Source organism: Corylus avellana, chromosome 8, assembly GCF_965113065.1.
Source record: "Corylus avellana chromosome 8, dhCorAvel1.hap1.2, whole genome shotgun sequence".
NCBI classification, from domain to species: domain Eukaryota; kingdom Viridiplantae; phylum Streptophyta; class Magnoliopsida; order Fagales; family Betulaceae; genus Corylus; species Corylus avellana.
In genome coordinates, this window is record NC_142497.1 from 13,754,379 (window position 1) to 13,766,164 (window position 11,786).

General features: G+C 42.1%; 1 pseudogene; it reads right to left on the minus strand.

The window, feature by feature from the left end:
- Positions 1–298: 298 nt before the first annotated feature.
- On the minus strand, positions 299–11,364 carry LOC148584142 (uncharacterized; annotated as a pseudogene).
- Positions 11,365–11,786: the final 422 nt, after the last annotated feature.

Sequence of the window (11,786 nt, forward strand, 5' to 3'; positions counted from 1 at the left end):
CCTAAATTGACCGTTAAAAAAAGTCATTACCTGATCCACTGTCGACCGACTATCGCACCATTGCAAAGGGTGGGGAAGCTCTGTCTGGTGCAATGTTAAACCGCATCATTTCCTCGATTTGGCATAAACGGGCGTCAAACATTGCCTGACGTTCAGCCTCCTGTTGAGCTACCTGTTGAGCTACTTGTTGAGCTACCCACGCATTGTTCTCAGCCATCTACTTCGCCACTTGCAGAGCTACCCGCGCATTGTTCTCAGCCATCTACTTCGCCACTTGCAGAGCTACCCGCGCATTGTTCTAGGCCAACAAGGCATCTATCTCTTCCTTGTGCTTTTCCCTTTCCGCCTCAAGCGCTCTATCAAGTGCTTCTTGTGATATCGTGGAGTGCCTGGTGTTTTCTGACCGTGCCTGTGAAGGTGTATAGTATGAGTGTATGGTCCCCCGCACAGGCAAAATATTTTGTCCAGCCATCCAAACCCTACCGGCATACTCAGTCTTATTTCCAATCGCTGTGCAAATGCATCATTTGGGGCCCACCTGACTGTTCCCTCTGTGATGCTAGACGATGCTGCAGGGTCGGTGGGTATAAGCTCCTTCATCCTTCCCTATATGTCACATTAATTATTGAGTCAGTGGGTCATACAACTGTTAATCGCAAATAATTTATCAAATATATAAGCAAAACAAAGTATGAAAGGTGAGTAGCATACACATCTCTCCTTCACAATATCATTTGGATATGTACCGTCCTTCTTCGTGTATGTGCGGACATAATTTTGTGCACAAGTAGGATGATGGCCCAAACGTTCGGCCTGCAGATAAAATAGGACATACATATATTTTTAAATATATCAAATGATAACATGTTTACATCTATAAGTTTAGGATAAATTACACACTCACCTCCTCATGTGTCAACCTAGCATAGCTCTTTGATTCGGTGCAATGTGGTGTATCATTTAATGCTCGCAAGCTCTTCATTTTCGCCGCATACTCCTACACAGTTAACACTTTTAATATGTTAATACTAACACAATTACAATTAATGACACTACACAACATAAAGAGTTTAACTCATGACCTACCTTATTCTCCTGGCTACACCATCTTTCCAATAAGATATCCAAGTCAACGGCATTGTACTTGCCTAGCGTCTCTCCCCCCAGTCTTGCCCGTACAGTGTCCGGAGTATCTTCCTCCTTAATGGCACAAATTTTTTTAAGGTCGTGCCTCCAAGTCCGCAGCTTTTTGCATATATTCCAAAATGCTTCATTCTTAACGGCTTTCAAGTTGTACTCGGGCGGGATGAAAAAGTATGCCTGCACAAGTTCAACATTGAGAAATTAAAAAAACCTAAAATATGTGTATATGTATATAGATATAAACACACATATACATGTGCAACTTAGAGCATATATATACATATATACATTACGAGTGTTTGACACAATATGCAATACATACCATCAAGGCGTCCCAAATATCCTCCTTGGTACGCTTCGGTACCTTTGTCCAATCGTCCGGTATTCGGACATAATTTCCGCTCCATACTACGTCTCTGGTCATCCATCTAAACCTCAAGGCGCTAAATCCAACGGGCTGCAATGATGCATTGTACTCCATTATGATCCGTTTGCCGACGGGGACTCCCGGCAGCCTGTGCGAGTTAAGAATGGTAAACACCTCAATAATGGTGTTTCCTTCAGAATCGGTACCTAACAAATTAAAAATTACTAATGTAAGTTATTTCGAATTCAATACTAACTAACAAGTAAATCAAGACCTAATATGCACGACATTTGAGCATATACACTTACTTATGTGATACCGGACAGAAAAAAGGATGGAAAACAAGTACACAGATTCACACTCAAATGATAGATAGAAGTTCACCACCCAAAAGATAACACCCAAGGGATATAGAATATCACCACCCAAAGGCTTATAATAAGGGATACAGAACTAGAAAACTCACCACTCTAAGGCTCACACCAAAGAGATACAGAGATACAAGGAGAACTCTCCTCTCAAAAGCCAAAGGCTGGTTTTTAAATTAACACAATAGTCTGATTCTTACACTTGCACAGACAAGTATTATATAAGCTTAGAACAGCCCTCTAAGCATAGGATAAGTCTCTAAAGAAATAAAACAAGTAATAAAGGCATAGAACAATCTTTAATTCGTGGGCAGCAGACAAGGGGACAAAACAGCCTACTTAATGCGTATTCCCGAGAAGGCTGACCACTCCACTTGAAACAGTCATAACTTTTGGTTCCCAACTCCAAATGATCTGAAACGTTTTTAGTTGGAAAGATAAGATTCTGAACTTGAAGTTAGACCTAGGCATGCGTTCGAAATGATGAAGTACTGGACGGCTATGATGTTTTTGAACTCACTAGAACCCTCTAGACTGCATCAGGATTTCTTCAATTTGGGCCTTGACATTCTGTTGGGCTTGTGGACTTATTTGGGCTGAAGTTTGGGAGATTGTTAATGGACTCTTGCTGGACACACCCGTGTCATTCTCCCCGGGTTGATGAGGACTTGCCCTCAAGTCCGTGGTCTCTTCGATTTCTTCATATGGTGCTAAGTCACATACATTGAAAGTGGCAGATACACCATACTCTCCAGGGAGCTCAATCTTGTAAGCATTTTCTCCAATGCGTTGGAGGACTTTGAAAGGACCATCTGCTCGTGGTAGGAGCTTAGATCGCCGTTTCGCTGGAAAACGTTCTTTTCGAAGATGAATCCATACTAAATCTCCTTCCTTGAAAACCATTGGCTTTCTATGCTTATTGGCCTATGTTCGATACTTCTCATTTTGCTTCTCAATATGACCTCGAATCTGCTCATGCAACTTCTTGATTCCCTTGGCTCGTTCATCAGCACTGCCACTAAATTGAATGGTTGTAGGAATTGGAGCCAAATCAAGAGGGCTAATGGGGTTTAGGCCATAGACAGATTCAAATGGACTACAACCAGTGGTTTGACTAGTAGACCTATTATAGGCAAATTCAGCTTGGGCAAGGAGGAGATCCCATTGACGGATGTTCTTTCCCACAAAACTCCTCAAGAGGTTTCCCAAACTCCGATTAACAACTTCAGTTTGACCATCTGTCTGAGGATGGTATGCAGAGCTGAATTGGAGGATAGTTCCAAGCTTTCGCCAAAGTGTACGCCAAAAATGACCAACAAACTTGGAATCACGGTCGGAAGTGATCGTTTTGGGAATGCCATGGAGCTTGACTATTTCCCTGAAATACAAATCAGCAACATGAGATGCATCAAGAGTTTTGTTGCAAGGAACAAAATGGGCCATCTTTGAGAATCGGTCAACCACCACCATAATGGAATCTTTGTTCCTTTGGGTTCTAGGTAAACCCACAACAAAGTCAAGACTAATATCCTCCCATGGAGCATTTGGAACAGGCAATGGGATATATAGTCCGGTGTTCTGTTTGCGACTCTTTGCAAGGTGGCAAATTCGACATTGCTTCACGTGCCGCACAACATCACGGACCATCTTGGGCCAAATGAAATTCTCCTGCACAAGAGCTAAAGTCTTATCTCTGCCAAAATGACCAGCAAGACCTCCTCCATGGGCTTCTTTGATAATGGCTTCTCTTAATGAACATTGGGGAATGCATAAATGGTTGTTTTTGAAAAGAAAACCATCTTGCAGCAAGAAATGGTTGTTAGGACCATTAGAACATTCCTTCCAAGCACAGCCGAAATCAGGATCATCTTTGTAAAGTTGTTTGACAACTTCAAAACCCACAACCTGCACTTGCATGGTATTAAGTAAAGAGTGTCTTCGACTTAAAGCATCAGCTACTTGATTGAGTTTACCTGCCTTGTGCTTGATTGAGAATGAAAAAGCTTGCAAAAACTCACTCCATTTCGCATGTCGTGTGTTGAGCTTCTGCTGGCTGTTCAAGTACTTCAAAGCTTCATGGTCAGAATGAAGTATAAATTCTTTGGAGAGTAGATAATGACTCCAATGCTCCAAGGCACGAACAAGAGCATAGAATTCTTTGTCATAGGTGGAATACTTCTTTCGGGAGTCATTGAGCTTTTCACTGAAAAAGGCAATTGGCTTGCCTTCTTGGCTGAGAACACCACCAATTCCCAGATTAGAAGCATCGCAGTCGACTTCAAACACTTTGGAGAAATCTGGAAGCACAAGGATTGGTGCCTCTGTTACTTTCTGCTTGAGAAGTTCAAAGCTCTTTTGGGCTTCTTCCGTCCACTTAAATGTTCCTCCCTTAAGGCATTCTGTGATGGGAGCAATAATGGTGCTGAAGCCTTTGATGAAACGCCGGTAGAATGATGAAAGTCCATGAAAGCTTCTGATGTCATGAAGGGACTTGGGAATAGGCCAGCAAGTGATAGCCTCAATTTTGCTGGGATCCATCATGATTCCTTCCTTAGAAACAACATAGCCTAAGAATACTAGGCTATTTGTGAAGAAACGACACTTCTTCAAGTTCACATACAACTTCTGCTCTCGTAGAGTTTGAAAGACTTGTTGAAGGTGCTCCAAATGCTGTTCTGAAGATTTGCTGTAAACTAAGATATCATCAAAGTAAACAACAACAAATTTTCCCATAAATGGTTTAAAAACATGATTCATGAGACGCATAAATGTATTGGGAGCATTAGAGAGTCCGAATGGCATGACCATCCATTCATAAAGACCATCTCTAGTTTTAAAAGCTGTCTTCCATTCATCACCATCTCTCATGCGAATTTGGTGGTATCCGCTACGAAGATCCAAGTTGGAGAAGATTGTGGCTCCATGAAGCTGATCAAGGAGATCATCTAGCCGCGGAATGGGAAAGCGATACCTGATGGTGATCTTGTTCACAGCCCTACTGTCGATGCACATACGCCAAGAACCATCCTTCTTTGGTACTAGAAGTGCTGGAACAGCACAAGGACTCATGCTTTCTCTCACAAGGCCTTTGGTGATCAATTCATCAACTTGTCTCTGCAACTCTTCATGCTCTCTTGGATTCATTCGATAGGCTGCCTTGTTAGGTAGAACAGAACCTGGAACGAGGTCAATGCGGTGCTGTATGTCTCTCATGGGTGGAAGACCCGGTGGAAGCTCTTCCGGAATAACATCAGGAAATTTCTCAAGAACTGGTTGTAAGATAAGAGGGATTTCAATTGGGTCTTTCTTTTCAACTACCACTAGAGCATACCCTTCCCCACATTCTGTTAAAACTCTCTCAACTTCACATATAGAAAGTAGGTTATTACCCTCCCCTTTAGAAGGTTTAGGTGTAGTCAACATTCTTAACGGAGCTAAGGTAATTTTGGCCCCATCTTTTTCAAAAGCATAAGTGTTTTTGAAACCATCATGAAAAGTTCTTCTATCAAACTGCCATGGTCTACCAAGCAATATATGACATGCATCCATAGGAACAACATCGCACAAAACTTCATCTTTGTAATTCTTCCCAATAGAGAATTGAACTAAGCATTTCTTTGTTACCTGGATATCATTGCCCTTTTTAAGCCATTGAAGCTTGTAAGGATGGGAATGAGGTTCTGTTTTCAGGTTGAGCTTCTCCACCATGGTTGTAGACACCACATTCTCACAACTTCCCCCATCAATGATGACATTGCACACCTTGCCACTAGAGGTGCACTTGGTGTGGAAAATGTTGTTCCGAAGCCAATCTTCTTCTGCGTAGGTGGATTTCAAGATCCTGCGAATTACAAGAGACTCTCCTTGATCTGCATATGTCAAGTCTTCCTCAGACTCTTCATCAACTGGTTCATCCCCATCATCTTCCAAGTCTTCCTCAACAAGTGAGATTATCTTGCGATTTGGACAATCAGAAGCAATATGTCCAAAGCCATGACATTTAAAGCATTTTCTACTTGAGTTAGAATTATTGGAGCGATTTGAACCTGCATGACCATCATTCTTGGCTGGTTGTTTGGCTTCACTCTTGGCTGGTTTGGCAGCTGCATTCTTGGGATATGGAGTGGTCTTGGCAGTAGAACTACTCCCCCGGTTGGTGAGTTCTCCTTGATTGAAAGGTCGATAGGTACTCCTGCGCCCTTCCTTCAATTGTCTCTCCACCTTGAGTGCTAGCTTACAAACATCATTGTAAGTCCAATAAGGCTGTAACTGAACAACATTACTGATTTCGGAACGTAAACCTCCAAGGTAACGGGCTACCATTTGCTCCTCCGGTTCTACAATATCACAGCGCATCATAGAATGATCAAATTCCGCTGTGTACTCCTCCACAGAAAGTTCGTTCTGCCGAAAGTTGTGGAACTTAAGAAAAGCATCTTGTCGATAATGATCTGGCAAATACTTCTTCTTGAGAGCCTTCTTCATCTTAGCCCACGTCACAATGCGGCTTTTCCTTTCACGTTCCCGTTGTTTCTTAAGGTGCTCCCACCAAATAGAAGCATGCTTTCTCAACTTGATGGCAACAAGCTTCACCTTGTGGTGTTCTGGAACATCTTTGTAATCAAAGATTCGCTCAATGGTATTAAGCCAATCAATGAATTCATCAGGCTGCATTCTTCCTTCAAATTCTGGAATATCCACCTTGACATCGTAACGGCGTTGGACACCATGAAGTCTTAGGTTTCGAGGATGAGGTGGAGTGCTGTCACTTGAGGTGTGACTACGAGCTTGGTGAAAAGGATTAACACCCTCTCCATCGTCGCTGGAAACTTCATTCTCCGAGTCATGATGAGAGGCATCATGTTCAGAGGCTTCAAAATGTTGTAAACATTCTTGGAGCTGCTGGACTTGTCTTCTCAAGTTGTCCATCTCAATATCTCGCGGGTCTCTTTCTGGAGCTGCTAGGGGTTGGTTAGCCTGAGCACGACGACCACGAGCAGCCATGAAAATCAAGACTTGAGCAACCTTTGCTCTGATACCAATTTGATACCGGACAGAAAAAAGGATGGAAAACAAGTACACAGATTCACACTCAAATGATAGATAGAAGTTCACCACCCAAAAGATAACACCCAAGGGATATAGAATATCACCACCCAAAGGCTTATAATAAGGGATACAGAACTAGAAAACTCACCACTCTAAGGCTCACACCAAAGAGATACAGAGATACAAGGAGAACTCTCCTCTCAAAAGCCAAAGGCTGGTTTTTAAATTAACACAATAGTCTGATTCTTACACTTGCACAGACAAGTATTATATAAGCTTAGAACAGCCCTCTAAGCATAGGATAAGTCTCTAAAGAAATAAAACAAGTAATAAAGGCATAGAACAATCTTTAATTCGTGGGCAGCAGACAAGGGGACAAAACAGCCTACTTAATGCGTATTCCCGAGAAGGCTGACCACTCCACTTGAAACAGTCATAACTTTTGGTTCCCAACTCCAAATGATCTGAAACGTTTTTAGTTGGAAAGATAAGATTCTGAACTTGAAGTTAGACCTAGGCATGCGTTCGAAATGATGAAGTACTGGACGGCTATGATGTTTTTGAACTCACTAGAACCCTCTAGACTGCATCAGGATTTCTTCAATTTGGGCCTTGACATTCTGTTGGGCTTGTGGACTTATTTGGGCTGAAGTTTGGGAGATTGTTAATGGACTCTTGCTGGACACACCCGTGTCATTATGGTCCGGACCTGCCGAGGGCCTAACCGGTCGTCGGGAGTAGGGTCGGTGGGCTGCGAGTCATCCGTGGCCCGTGCCCCACTAAGCATGTCTTCCTCGGCCTCTGTCTCACTGTCCTCCAGACCTATTTTGTATATTTTTAGAAGGTTTAGAATTCTATGAAGTTGTAGTTGTAGTTAAATATAATTGATATTGCACCAATTTAGTCAGAAACTTTCAAAATTTTGAATTTTTAAAAAAACTTTTGGCTGTACCTGTGCTATGCTGGTTGTATAGCCGCTCGACATCGCCCTGAGAACTCTGTCGTAACTCGCTGTACAGATATGAATCAAGCCGATACCCCATTTGGGCCATGCCTGCCCGATCGTATGGAGCATGGACAGGGATCTCCCCTTCCATAGTAGCTGGAAGAACTGGTCGATATCCTTCCTGCATCCCCAGAAGCTGAGCAACGTCTTGTTGCTCGTTGTCATCAAGTTGGCGTGCTGGAGACCCATGCGACATAGACTGCCGCACTACGGATGAGCCCATGCATGCTCTAGTCTTCCCCTATTACTCATGGTACCCTGTGAAAAACAAAACAAACCCAATTAATTTTGTATAAAATGTATAAAATATTCACTACCTTACGTATGCATGACTCATAATGCTACATGAGATATATATCAGATTTTAGCAAATGCACAGCTTAATTAAGTGTGTTGATGTAATGTGCATGTAGTGAATAACTACCAATCAAAACATAAATATAAAATTATATATATATATAACTTTTATTCAGTCACATACGCTTCGGTTGGATCTAAGTCGTGTCTGACGTATTCGATATGATCCTGTAGATCATGATCAAAATTTCTGGTCAATAGGTGAGGCTCACACTCGTGGTAATTGGCACATAAATCTTGATGTCCTTCACCCTGACCAACATCGTATATGTTTCTAGGTTTGGTCCTTACTGCGCAAGCCCAAACTGGGCACCTATCATCTTGTACGTAAAATACCTAGTCAACTTGTGAAGTTAGCACATACGGCTCATCAGAAACTAGTTCTCCCGTGTGGACAAGGATTTTGAAGTTGACAAGTATTATACCATACTCATCCACCTTGTACCCCTTGTCCCTCGTGTTAGCTTCATGATCGCCTAAGCATATCCATGTGCATTCTACAATTCGAAATTATGTTAATTATAATTCAATACGAGCAAGATTATTACAAGTTCATTGATCATACAATGTGCCAGCGAAGGATCTCGACTTACGTCCACAATTGATGAAACTTGTCCGAGTTGAACATAATATACCGGTGTATTTGTGTCATTGTGATTCGGTCGAGTCGGACTCGTGTTCCATGTCCCTTTGAACCATCCGGATTTCTTTGTATCCTATTGTGAAAGGTTGGTGCGTTCTCTAAATATCTCGAACAAAACGTCACCAACTCAGTTGCTATGTAACCCTCTGCAATGCAGCCCTCAGGAGCCGCTTTGTTGTGCACATTGGATTTAAATAATCCAACGCTCCTAAATATGAACCAATACAATCAATCAGTTTAGTTACTACTTGTCATGTATTGAAGTGAAACCAAAAAATGCAAGAATATCCGTAAACAAATTTTACCTCTCTGCCGGATACATCCATCTATACTGTACTGGTCCACCAAGTCGGCATTCACAGATAAGATGCATGACCACATGAACCATGCTAGTAAAAAAGCTAGGGGAAAACTTGTTCCATCCAGCACAACGTGAAACAAATGTCACACTGTAGTCGATTAATATCCTCTTCTGTCAATGTTGTTGAACATAGGCCCCTGAAGAATGTGGACATCTCAACAAAAGGTCTAACCACGTTGCTTGGCAGTGATCCACGCAATGCAATAGGTAGAAGCTGCTACATCAGTACGTGACTGTCATGACTCTTTAACCCCAATATCGTACGATCCTTAAGTCGTATACAACGATAAATGTTTGAGGCATATCCGTCGGGCAACCTTACATTTCGTAGCACTTTCAAAAAATGTGTTTTATCATCCTTGGACATCGTGTGGGTAGCTTGTTGAATATAGGTCTTACCATCCAGCGGGTTAAAAAATGGATGAAGTGTACGTCTCAAACCCATTTCTTGCAAATCTAAGCGAGCGACAAGGTTGTCCTTCGTTTTCCCTAGAATGTCCAGTATTGTACCAAGTATGTTGTCCATCACGTTTTTCTCTATGTGCATAACATCAAGATTGTGCCACAATAAATTATCTTTCCAATACGGTAACCTAAAGAAAATACTTTTCTTCTTCCACACTACATTAGAAGTATTTGTCTTCTGCTTCTTTCCTTTTTCTTTCTCAACCTGCCTTGCCTGACCGGCGTTCTCATCCCCAAACACCATCCCTTCTAATTGGCTCATGACTGCATCTCCACTTGGCACATCAGGGACACATTCTAGTTTTATGTTGCCGTCAAATGTTCTTTTGTTCTACCTCCACGGATGATCCATGGGCAAGTATCGCTTGTGCTCCATATAACACCATTTATGGCCATGTTTTAACCATTTCGACCTTGTCGAGTCCATACGGCAAGGACATGCCTTCTCACCCTTGGTAGACCATCCAGACAAATCTGCGTATGCTGGGAAGTCATTAATCGTCCACATCAACTGTGCTCACATAACAAAATTATTTTTCTTTGAGATGTCATATGTGCGTACCCCTACATTCCATAGTTCTTGTAACTCCTCAATTAAGGGTTGAAGGTAGACATCTACATCCATTCCAGGTAACTTGGGCCTGGGATAAAAGATGTCTGTTTCATGCACATCCAAGGAGGCAAGTTGTAGGGCACAAGCATTACAGGCCAAGTATTGTGAGATGTGCTCATGTTCCCAAATGGATTAAATCCATCCGAGGTTAGTCCGAGCCTTACGTTCTTGCTGTCAGCTGAAAACTCCAGATGTAAATTGTCGAATGACTTCCATGCTTCGCCGTCGGCTGGATACCTCAATACGCCATCCTTAGTGCGGCCTTTTGCATGCCACCTCATAAGGCGTGCTGTATGTTCTGACATAAACAACCTCTGTAGTCAAGGTATGAGTGGAAACCACCGCAACACCTTCACCGGACGTTTCTTGCCCGACGATATGGGTTGACCATCCTCATCTAAATTGATTACTTCCATCCATTTAGATTTTCCACATACGGTACATGAATCCAACTCTTTATTGCCCTTCCAGAATAGCATATAGTCATTACAGCAGGCCGGAATCTTTTCATACTCGAGTCCCATGTCTCGTAAAAATTTTTTCGCCTCAAATGTATTAACTGGCAGAGTTTCATTACTCTCGGGCAGCAACTGATTGATGAACTCTAGGAAAGCCGAGAAAATCGAGTTACTAAGTCCACCAACGCACTTCAAGTTGTACAGGTGAACAATTGTACTTAGTTTGCTATGTTTTGTCCCAGTATGAAGTGGTTTCTTCGCCTTTTTAAGAAGGCCATAGTACTTTAGTGCATCACCTTCAGCGGCTTCTTCGTTCACAATTTCTTCACCCCCTTGCACCACGACCTGAGGCTCACAATTGTCTTCCTTGACTACTTTGTGCATGCCGAATAAATCACGCAACATTCCGTGCATGTCTCCACCCTGATTTGCGCTTGCACCCGCATCTGAGGCCGAGCGATTGGAATTAGACCCGGTATCAGGACCCTGTACATGCTTCTCACCGTGATAGAACCAAAGTGTGTATTTCGGCATCATTCCTTTTCCCCCAGTCAAGTGGTCGAATACGAAACCTAGCGGGTGGCGCCGGTTATTTCGACAAACCTTACAAGGGCAATAGATGAATCCATCAGGGGTTCTACAGTTACTAACTGCAAACTCCACAAACAATCTACACCCTTCTCTGTATTCCCTCGTACCCCTAAACTTTGTCATCCAACTCTTGTCCATTTTTCTCTACGTACATAAATTAGGAATAAATATATAAGACTTAAAAATTGTATACCTAATTTCAAGCACATGCATATATATAAACATAAACCTAAACCTAAATATTTGAACCACATAAAAAATATAAACCTATATATTCTCATATAGGTTTAAATTGTTTATGTCCAAAAATATATACATATTCATGCGTATCTACATTCATCCGTGCCTACATAAAAAAATACTAG